Below are 12156 nucleotides of genomic sequence, written 5' to 3'. Positions count from 1 at the left end.
CTTGGTGAGGCTACCATGGTCTGGGCTGGTGAGCACTTCTGCAGGCTATTGCAGCACATGAGCCTCACCTACAGTGGTCTGTGGACTGCTTTGCTACCCAGAATCTGCCCATGGATGTGAACAGAGACTCAGGAGCATCCCCATTCTCACTACCACCCCATGGCCACTGAGTGACTTTGGGCTGCTTTTCCCAAAGCTATCCTGCCTGGCCCTTGATAGCCTTAGAATGACATGTTAGTGTAGAGACAGGTGGCAGAACAGACATCATAAACTGCAGGTATATGGACCCAATGCTAGTGAGTTTGCACATCCTTTAATTTAGAAATTATTGACATTAATGATGTTGCTTGTCAGGTTTAGTGGTGTGCCCAGAGTTGAGCAGGTGGGGATGCTGAGCAACCTTTGCTGGAAGAATGAGTCTTGCAGATCAAACTTAAACTGCAAGAGTGAGCCATGGCGTGGTTGTTGCTTGTGCACCATGCAAGACTACAGCTTGAATGTCCTTCAGTTGTTCACTGCAGTATTAAAACATATTTGCAGTGGAGAAACCTGCACAGTGGTAGCCATCTAGCTTGTCTTTCCTGAGCAACTGGTGCTCTGCAAGCAGCTGGTCAACATTTTCTGTCATGGTTCTGGTTGCACATTAAAAAAAATTGTTTTCTGCCAGTATTTAAGATGAAATTGCTGTACAGAGCTTCTTGTTGATGCCTGGGGAATGTGAAATTTTCTTATTAGAAATGTCTCAGGACATAAAACAACATAATCTTGAAAATAATTTAGTATGAGTCCTGGACAGAAAGTAGTACCAAAGCCATTCAAACCCTTTATTTTTATTCTCTGCAGTAATTAATTGCACATATCAGAGCCTACACTTGTCGTTTTAAGTATCAGAAGAAAGATTATGAGAAAAGTTCAATAAATCAAACATGGAAGTGTTGCCACCAAGTGGTACAAACTGTATTAGGCAATGGCTCATAACTTCTAGATCACAGTGATGTATCTGAGATGGCTTGATTTATAAAAAGATTCCTTTTTGCTTTGTTTACTTATCCTTTTGGAGTTTTGTGTGTGTGTAATTTATTTTACTTCCTTTGATGTTAAATGATGGTGCTTGCACCCATCTCCATGGGTATGGAGATGGTATGTATGTCATACAGAATGTATGACATGCCTCTTTCAGCTTCTTCTGGAGCTGCAGGCAGTGGAGAGGCAAATACAAAAGTCTTCTGGGTTTATGGGGCTGTTCCGGAAGTTTTTGCTGCAGTCTCCTGTGTTTTTGGGATGTGGCATATCCCTCCGTCCTCAGCCTCACATGTTAGCAGAGTGGCCCCACAGTGGAATGTGTCCCCCAGACTGGCTGAGGAATTTCCTAGCCTGCCCCTGACTTTTCTAGTGCAATCCATCCTGGAGAACTTGGGCACTTTTGAAATCATCTGCAGATTTATATGATTTTTTTAGTGATGCTTATGTGTGTGCTGAGGTGTTTTGTTTTTCAGCTAAAGTATTAAGCATATTGTACTTTAGCCACATATTTTTCATTACTGTGCAGGAGCTGAATCATGCCCTGATGTTTAGAAAGCCTAGCTTATTTAAAAAAACAAACCAAAACCCAAAAACCAACAAAAAAACCAACCAAACAAAAAAAACCAAGAAAACTTTTTTTCTGCAAACTCGACTGAAGTGCTTCTTTGCTATTTATGTTGTGAAGCACACATTTTTCTTGAGAGATGTCTCTCCCAGAGGAGCAGGGCTTCCCGGAGCCACCTGGGGCACAAGGCAGCACAAAGCAGTAATAGGGGGTGATGTAGAGACTTGTGCACATGGACACACAGATCCTATTCTGTACAAGCACATTCCAATGCCAGCATGTGCCAGGGGTGCAGAGGGTCTGCAGGTCTCACACCCTTCTGCTCCCTGTGCAATGTCTGTGGCACCAGCAAACTGACCAGCTGAATGGTCCTTTCTGCTGGTGGGTGGGAAGGTGAGGGTGGTGCAGGAGTGTGGAGAACTGAAAGTTGTGGTGGGGCCTTATATAGATAGTGGTGATAGTGCAGTGCTGGGTTGGCTGCTTGGATTAGTCCAACATCTGGAATAGGAGCCCAACAGAAAAAAATTAGGTTAAAAAAAAAACTTTTTCAAAGCTGACATCTTTTCTCAGCTTTTTTCCTCAACAACCACTCCCTTTCTCTCTGTCATGTGTTTCTCAGAGTGCAAATCTGAAGTACTCCTAATTTTTTTTTGAAACATTGTCAGTGTTGCCACTATTATCTTCAGACCCAGCAAATTATGGCAAAAGGCAGAATTAATCAGCAAGCTCCCTTTTTCCCCAGGTGTAGTCTTCGTTAACTACAAATCACAGTAGAGGAGTTAAATTAATGCAGCTGAGCCCCTGAAAGGAGCCCCTAGAAAAGAATTGGTATATGTGTGCTGTTGAAACTCAACAGAGTTGAGAAAAGTTGGAGAAAAGGCCTCCAAAAATCTTGCTGCATGATTTCCGAAGCTCTTGCAAGTGTGAGTATATTTCAATTTTATTTTTTGGCATTACAAAGAGAATTAAAATAAGTGCAAAGGGTGATGTTAACCTCAATAACATCCAGCATTGTTACGCAGAGGGAAAGGATTAAAATTAGGATCATATCTATATAAAATATGTCCTAACAGGAACAGGGGAATTTGCCTAAAATGGCTTATATTTTAGTCTGTTATACAGAGCAAGTTTAACATGGTCATTTTTGAATAGCTAATTATTTTCCAATATAATGTCTCTTCTTTAGACATCATAACTGCATGTAGTTCTTCCACTTCTTATTTTTACTACTGGTCCTTTAATAAACAATTAATAGATATAAATAAGCAGACAATTTAATATAATAAATTCACTAACAGATGAAGTAATTATTTTGGAAAATGTTATAGCAAAATTAGGTTTTCTTTCTTTGCCTGTGAGGTTTTGTAGATGGAAGAGGCCAAATCTTAAGACATTGTACATGGCTATATCTGTTATGTCTGTCACACCTACATTTGTAAACAAAATACATACTTTTATTCCCCTATCTTGAATTATTTCTCTCACTGAAGAGAGAAACATAAATAGAAACTGCCATGAAACCATGTAAAATGAAACACAAAGGAGTCACTGGACGACTGTGACTTCAACTGTAATTCTGTTCATCAACAAAGAGTAGGTTTAAGCAAGGTATTTAGCAACTAGACAACTATTTAGAGCCATCTTATTTATATTAACATTCTACGAAGTCCAGGAAGCTTTCTAGTTGTTTCTACTTTTGCTTATGGTATAGATACAGTGCCTGTACTGCAGTTGTTAAATCTCTAGTGAATCTCTGTATCTTGAAAAAAATAGAAAAAAAAAAAAACAAAATAAAGGAAAACCAAAAAACTCAAGTATATATTTTTGAGCAGAGTGTGCATATTTTGGTGATCAAAATGGTGGGCCAAATATTACAGAGATATAGTGGGGTGAGAACAAATTTGGAGGCAATTTGCCCAAGTTAAAATGATCATAGGCAATGAACAATAGGCAATACACTAGCAGCAAAGACATGTCTTGCTTTTTTTCAAGGCAGTAGGTGACAGATGTGGCACACAGCATGTCAAGACCCATCCCAGTCCTGCTGATCCTGTGTGCATCTGGAAGCAGATGCACACAATCCATCAGGGATGAGGGGAACAATGATTGGGTTTGCAACTACTGACTTGCATGGCAGCTGAATTAGGTACATGGTCTTCCAGACTAACCTTTCCAGGTATCTGGAGGTCAAAGAATCACAATCATTTAAGTTGGAAAAGACCTCTAAGGTCACCAAGTGCAATCAGCCCCACTGTGTTTGCCTCTAAATCATGTCTGTGGTTTGCTTGTCTTATCGGACTGCAAATGGAGATTAAACTTGATAATGACCTCTGAAGAGCAGCAAAGAGAAAGAGTTTCTGGGCCTGAATGTTTCACTTAATTTATTTGTTTTGCAGCTGTTTTTGAAGGAAGGGGGAAAATGATCATGCCATTAAAGCTGAAACAACTAAACTTTCCTTCTTTTTGGTGTGTAAGAAGAGTGTTAAGCATTTAAGTAATTGAGCTATATGGATAATATTTCAGCACTAAAATTTAAATTAGATAAAAGATTATAAAATAATTTTCATGTTAGAACTACAGGGCATGAAGGCCAACACAAAAGACCTTTCCAGACACTACTCCTGCACACTCAGTGAACAGGTACATTGGAGAAGCCTGTTTCCACACGTGATTTCAGCACTGTGGCATCTTGTCCTGCCATGTCCCCAGGGTAATACACAGCAGCAAGAGATGCTGTCACACAGAGCTGCTGCAAGTTTTCAAAGGTATCTCAAACACTGGTACTTAGAGGAAGCAACAGAGATGGTGAAGGGCCTTGAGGGGAAACCATATGAGAGTGGCTGAGGTCACTTGGTCTGCTCAGCCTGGAGAAAAAGACACTGAGTGGAGACCTCACTGCAGTTACAGCTTCCTCATGAGAGGAAGAGGAGGGACAGGCACTGATCTCTGCTCTGTGGTGACAGGGACAGGACACGAGGGAATGGCTGAGGTTGTGTATGGAGAGGGTTAGGTTGGATATTTGGAAAAATGTTTATCATCCAGAGGTGATTGGGCACTGGAACAGGCTCCTCAGGGAAGTGGTCACAGCATGAAGCCTTGCAGAGTTTGAGAAGATTTGGACAATAGACAATTTGTGCTCTCTGGCACATGATGTGACTCTTAGGGATGGTTTTGTGCAAGGCCAGGAGTTGGACTTGGTGATTCCTGTGGGTCCCTTCCAGCTCAGCATATATTTTGTGATTCTGGGCTTCTATGATTTTTTTTTTTTTTTTTTTTTTTTTTTTTTTTTTTTTTTTTTTTTTTTTTTTGTAATTCCTTCGTATTAATTTCTTTAGGTAATATCCCATTTTGAAGACCCCTACCCACAGTTTTGTTTTCCTTACTTTCTTTACTATTTCTCTGTGCCATGATCTAAGAAACATCTTTGGGGTTTGCTACTAATTAATTGTGTTAATGGTGTCACACGGCTGCTTCTCCAGAAATAGCTACTGGCATGAACAGAACTTGTAATTTTCCAGATGCAATGTTTCCTCACTTTGTGTGGAAAAACCCCAGGAAAACAAAACAGCACCTGTGAAGAACAAATATAACTGCAGCTCACTGTAGCCTTTCAGTACAGAGTCACGAAAACCTTCCTAGACCACACCTAAGGCTCTGCTGTAAACTGACGCCTTTCCACTCACAATGTGCCCCTGCTGCCAGAGCTGGCTTTTTATTTTGGGCTCCCTGCTAGCCCATGTCCGTGGGTGCAGGGCTGTGAGACACCCAGAAAGGCTGTGGCTCTGGACTGGGCACTGGAATGGGGGCCATTTATGTTGCCTACATATATGACTCTGTGTTTTTCCTCAGGGATAATTTTGATATTACAGAGACTATAAATAGAACACCCAGTGCAGAAAAGTACAGGAAGGAAGAGTAAACCTCTAATAAATTATATCTTAAAAGGATCTGAGTAGAGAGAGGAAAAATGTACCTCCAACAACAGGAAAGTTTAAAAGAAGCTTATATTGAATAATATAAACTCACATGAGAAAAAGGTCTTTACTTCTCTCAGTGTGGGAAGACACAAAGGTTTCAGTACTTTATGCTTAAGTAGAGTAAAGGTCAAGAATGCTTTTGTCATGCTGTGGTTAAAAAATCATGCTGTTAAAATTGTATTAAATGTGACTCCTGATTTCTTGTAGCCACAGATTTAAGGGCAATTACTTTTCATTTAGCTTGTCCAAAGTTTGTCCAGCAAGAACCTGGCATTGCACTAAGCAAAAAATATTGTGTAACTTACAACAAAATACATCAAACTCATCCCTGCTGCTACCCTGTTGTTTTGCACGTGGTCTGTGAGAGAAAGCTGCTTGTCTGTTGGTTTTCTGGTGGACCGGGGAGGAAGGGACCTGGATGTGAATGGAAGGTGCTACTGTAACATGAAAGTGCCATAGCAAAATTGTGTTTTCCAGCCTCCAGCCCAGCGCTGAAAAGTCTCCTTCTTCCCTTTCTAGTAAACATGATGAAAAAAAGACATTCAATATAAATTTGCATACACAGAGAGTGAGGGATCATGCCGTTTTTACAGACAAATTTGAAGATGAATTAGTCTTTGAGATACTGTCTGTTTAAGGATTATGTTGCTAATAACCTAAATTTGACACACATTTTTCCCCCTCCAGTCTCTACCTCCAAAGCTTCTCTGAAAAGTCTCTCTTATAGAGCAGTGTCATTAATAGCTTCCTGTAAGGTTTCTTTTAGAAGTGGCAGAAAGGTAAATAAAAATGAATTAATACAACGTTTTGGGTTTGTAGGCAAAATATGCAAATATCTTACTGACAAAGCCTTAGTAGCATTAAAGGCTTTCAGATCTTATCCTCAGAGGCTCTGCTTGTGGAATTAGAAGCCTTTAGGCAACCTTTAACTTAGTTTACATGTAATACATTCTCTTTCTCCCTCTCCCATTCCCCCTGTAATGTCCTCTTGGACCAATTCTCTCTGGTGCAGTTTCCAGCTTCACAGTTCATGAATTTTATTTGCAATCAATAAATAAACCCATTATCAAGTTTTGTATTCTCATCATATATAGTCATTTCTCATAAACCATTTCATTGTATGGGTCAGCTCCACTGAGCACATGCCACTCACCTTTATAGCTCAGCAGAGGGCTGTCAGGTATATGGATGGGATGTGTTTGAAGATCTAATCAGATTTCAGTTGTAATGAACAATTGTGAATAAGACTGTGCTACCATTCATCATTATTATCATTATTTTTAACACTATTGTACTATTTTGAGTTAGTGATCAGCACTTAAATGCTCTTTGAGCTCTGGTCTGGGACATATTCTTAAAGTATGGAGCAGAGGTTCCCAGACCCACCCATATCATCAAGGAAAATGTTATTTCTGACATATAACATCACAGCATTTATCAGCTGTTTGAGAGAACTGAAGAAAAGCTTCTTGCATGCCCGTTACAAGGCCATCAAATTCCCACTGTGGCAAATTCTAAAGTAACTTTAAATTTTGAGAACTAGTGACCCACTGTGATGAACCCCTCCTGATAGCTTATGCAGATTTTTTTGGACAGCATTAGTTTAGGCATGGCATGAAGAGGCAAGCCATCTTTGTGGTGATCAGGCCCTTGGACAGTTACTGATTTGTGCCTTGAATTTTATCTGTCAGCCCAGACAGAGTATTAAATGCTGGTGTCACATGCAGTCATCAAATGATAGTATTACAAGGTCAACTGACAAATAATATTCTAACATAAAGACTCCAAATTGACTACTTTGCTAACCTCTGACAGTGTGGAATCTTGTACACAAATGAAAAAATGAGTCTATCAGTGACGAAAATGGGTAGAAGCAAGCAGAGAGGGTCAAGGAAGTTGGAAGCAAACATTCCCAGCTAAGTGCACTTTCATAAGCACGGGAAAATCCAGCACTACTTTGAACTTGTCCTTGTAACATGACCATCACTAGTGGGGGATAGTAGAAGTGATACTATTACTACAGTTCACCACATTACTACTGGTGCTGATACAACTGCTAACAGCACAGCATTGTTACTCAGTAGTGCTAAGGAGTACCACAACACACTTTTAGGGAACTACAAGTAATTGTTTTGTTAGATTCATTTATTTATCACTCTCTTGAATATTTTATAGTCCTCTGGACCTGACCAAAATAGATGGGGAGAAGATATTTTGAGCCAACACAAGAATCTCTCAAGGGAGGCACTTTGGATTTCCCACTTTTTAGGAGGATATGTTGACTACAGGGAGATATCTTTCTCTCTGTAGTCTCTGTAAGAAAGGAAGGTTTGTGTTCAGGATCAAAACAAAGGTCCAGAATATTGTAGTGGTTTAATTCCGTTTCAAAAAACCTCCTCTTGTCTGCATTGGAACATGAACTTAAGTAATGGAAATAAATGCATGTGTTGGTGACAAAGGCCGTGTCTTATTGCAGTGTCGTGTAGCTGAAGTGGTGCATGTTTGAGGCAATCCACATGTGAGCATCATGCCTTTAAAGCAATGGAAGAGTTTTTGAGCTTTGTATTCTTCTTTTTAAACTTGTTACTAAGCCAATACTGAAGTTAATATTTATGAAGTTTGGGAAAATTATTTTCACGGTATGATTTCTGGTAATATAAATTTTCATATTCTAAGCAACTTGATTTTAACTTTAATGGCACTAACTGTATTTAGAAAGTTTGTGCAGTGCTCACACCCAGGTAAGCCAGTGTATCCCTGGCACTGCCAGCCAGGAATGATGTATGCCAGGCAGGGCTGTGGTGGAGCTCCATGTCCTGCGTTGCCCTGCCATGACTCTGCCACTCAGTGCTCAAGCTGTCTGGCTGGTGAGTCCCTGCTTATCATGGGGAGCCAGATCACTTTTGGTGTATGGGGGTGTTCGAGCTGTGATACAAAGAAGCAGAGAAGGCAAATGTCCTGCAGACACTTAATGATGAAGTTAAAGCATAGCTCCTATCTCAAATGTCAGTTCCCACCCTCTGCTGTCATGGATGCTTTCTCTGAAGTGCACTGTGGATTCCCATAAATACAACTCATCTGCTGCAGGGTAACAGAGAAAACACAGTAATGAAAAGGTGCTTTTGATCCTTCACAAAACTTCATTATTTGCTCACAAAAATGTGCCAGAAATCATAGGCAGAACCTTACAGTCACGAAAAATTATTTTGCTGCTGTTTTTGTTTACATTTTTGGTTCACTTTTTATTGTTCCTAGTTTGTCTAAGATTTAACTCTACAAATTGTGCATATAGAGAGCAGACTGCTCATTAGTTTCAGCAACGCCACTGTTTCAATGGGGTTTTACCATCAGAAGGGAGGGTTACCATCATCTGACCTTTCACTCATGACCAGATTTGTTTAGAAAAGCATTGTTATAATTTCTGCTTGAGGGGTGTGTTATATAACTTGCTGCGGGTGTCTGATATATTTTCTAAGGTGTATACTTATTCAACAGCTGATTATTTAAAGATATTATGTAATTTGGATTGTATATATAAGTTTATGTGATGCACTCTATTAAACCATGTTTCTTTGAGTGTGGGATTCCATGTGATGTATCTAATGCCAATGACAAGACTATGTTTTACATGCAGATATCAGATACTAGGAAGATGAGAACTCTAGCAACATGATTTGCTTTTTTTGCCTTTCTGCTTTAATATTTGCATAAGAAATACATGATAGTCTAACTTTCTCTTCAGAACTCTTTCATCATAAAACACATGAGCAATCTTCTCTTGCAAACACGGAAGACGTGCTCCAACTATTTCTTTATACTCTTATAACCCTTATCTTTAAGTTATGCTTCTCTGTATTGACCTACTGTGTCTGCAAGTTATTTTTCTGAGCATGTCTGTGTTGGCTGTTACCGGGTCAAGGCCTTGAGCACAAGCCAAACTGGCTGGGGGTTGGCTCTTTCCTTTGTTGCAGTAGATGTTTGCCAGAATATCTAAGTTCTGCAGCAGCATCAGATGTGCTGAACTCTCCCAAAACAACATCTCTCCCACCATACACTACTGCATTTCTGATTTGAAGACACATGGGAACCATATGAATACATACAGGACATAAGCAATGAGCCTCCATAGGGTGCATATTAGAAGGCTGACTTGTGCACCTTGGGTGTCCTATAAGGCAGAAGGCCAAAGGTTAGTTTCCTGAGGGATGTCTTTGACTTCCTCTGGATCTCAGTGTACTTGATGCATATGTTTCAAACAAACTCAAGACAGACCTTTGGGATCAATTTGCGTTCTCCTCCCAAACTAAAGAAACCACTGCTATGCTTACACCATTGAGGGAAGTATTTCCAGGCATTGAGGTAGAAAAGCTGGCAAAAAATAATTTATTTATTATTTTATTATTTATTATTAATTTATACTTAAATTGCTCCTAGGATTGACTGCTGAGAGCCTCTTTCCTCATCCTGCTTGCTTGAGCTGCTGACTTCACACCCCAGCAAGCAAGCAAGGGGACATGGTGCAGTTCGCATAGCTGCACCCTGTAGTCCCTGACCCCACCTCTTGCCGAGGAAAAAGTTGTTTTTCTGGCGTTAGTCAGTAGTGATGTGTATTCAGAGTAGACATATGTTTCATGGGGAGCAAGATCCCATGTCTTGATAGGATATTGGGAAAGTTGTTGCAGTTGACATAGCACCCATGCTCTCCAGCACCTTGACCAATGTGGGAGATTCTCTTGGCATCATTTGGCTGCATTTGTTCAGAAAGCAAAGACCCATGCTGCCTTTTGACATACATCTTAGGCAATGCAGATATCGCTCTCTCAGAAGCTGAGGGACAACATTCTGTTGAAAATTAGGGTTTTGCAATGTCTTTGTGATTTTGACTTAATCACAGACAGATAAAAGCAGAACTGGTTCTCATCCTTGGTGATCTCATTGACTTCAGCAATAGAAATAGGTTAGGCAAATGCAGATGAAAGCTTTTTTTCTCTCCAGGGAGTTCTGGTTGAGACCCTGGGGAGGGATCTGGCCACTAATAAGTTATTGGCAAGCCATCAGACCTGGTACAGCTAACTTCGGTGTATCAGCTATTCCCATCTCTCATCTCCACATGAAGCAACCTTAGGTTGCATTTATATAGCAGGCCTCCTTTGAGTCTGTGCTCTGATTTAATATCAATCTAATATAGATTGGTTAGAGGTAGTCAGCATGGATTTACAAAAAGGAGGTCATGCTTAACAATCTTGATTCATTTCTCTGAGGAAGTGACAATGAAAGTGGACAGCGATGAAGAAGGAGACATAATTTACTTGGACTTGAAAAGGCTCTCGATACAGTGCCACATAACAGATTAATTTATCAGGTTAGCAAGTATGGGACTGATACTAAAATACTCAATTGGATATAAAATTGGCTTGGTAACAAGGCCCAAGGAATGGCAGTAATGGTTATAGATCATGCTGGGGAAGTGCTATGCACCCTGAGGTTTGTGTTTGAAGGCATTCCAAAGAAAATAAGGACAGGCAAAGCCAAAAACAAGGGTAGTAGAAAAAAGAGGAAAATGCTGCCAAAAAGGACACGTGAAGGCTACAGTCTCATGAGAAGCAAATGATCATGCCAACTTGCAATCTGAAATTTCAGGTAATATTCAGTGAAGGAAATTGTCTAGAAACTGAAGGGGCCCAAGTCAGGAACATAAGCTGCAGGTCTTGTAGCAAGGCAAAAGTACACAGAGCAGAAAGGACCTTTCCTTTTAAATGGGAGAGAGGGCAAAACTTACAGCTTTTTTAAGGTGCCAATGAGCAATAAATGGGTGGCATGTTCTCAGAAACTGATCTTATCCTGAAAAATCCAAGATCCCTTGGTCCTTGGTATGAGGGTGAATCATAGCATTTAGATCGTGTTTTCAGCTCAAAGAAATCTTCAGAGAATCCAGGTTCTTTCAATTGTTTATGATCTAAGGAGACTGGACTTCCTGAGATGAAACAATTTTTCGTCACTACCCTGCAAGATACTACCTTACATGCTCTACTAAAGCAGACAACTGGGTAGAAGAAAGAAATGAAATACAGGCGAGTCAACAGAGGATGCTAAGAGACCTCAGAAATTCATAGTACTGAAAAGAAACTGGAAACTAGTTTCAGTGAATACTCACCTCCTTACAGTGAAAACTTTCCCATCTCTTGAATGGTATTAAAAGAAGGTTGGGAAAGCTGTACCTGGTGATGCGGATGTGCCATCACTTAGTACTTGTGTAAGTTCAAGAAAATACAAGCTTTGATGTCCAGCAGAGTCTCCACCATTGCTTTCATATAAAACACCCAGGCTGCCACTCCCACAGACCATGGGTGAGAAGGCAGTCTTCACAGGCCTACTCATGCCTTTGCCTCACTCCATACCTGTTTTAAAGGTAGGAGTCTCTGGATGGATCAGATCATGCATCTTGGGAAAACTGGGAAAGGCTTTTTAATTAAACAGAAAAGAGCTGCTCCCTTAGAGTGTGACTGGAGTGGTACAGGATTAGAAAGGAAATGATGCAGGGTAACAATTAGCCTGACTGGTCAGTGGTTCATGCTATAGGCTGTGCTTTGT

This window comes from Sturnus vulgaris, chromosome 6 (genome assembly GCF_052056855.1).
Source record: "Sturnus vulgaris isolate bStuVul1 chromosome 6, bStuVul1.hap1, whole genome shotgun sequence".
NCBI classification, from domain to species: Eukaryota; Metazoa; Chordata; class Aves; order Passeriformes; family Sturnidae; genus Sturnus; species Sturnus vulgaris.
This window is presented reverse-complemented; position numbering follows the sequence as displayed.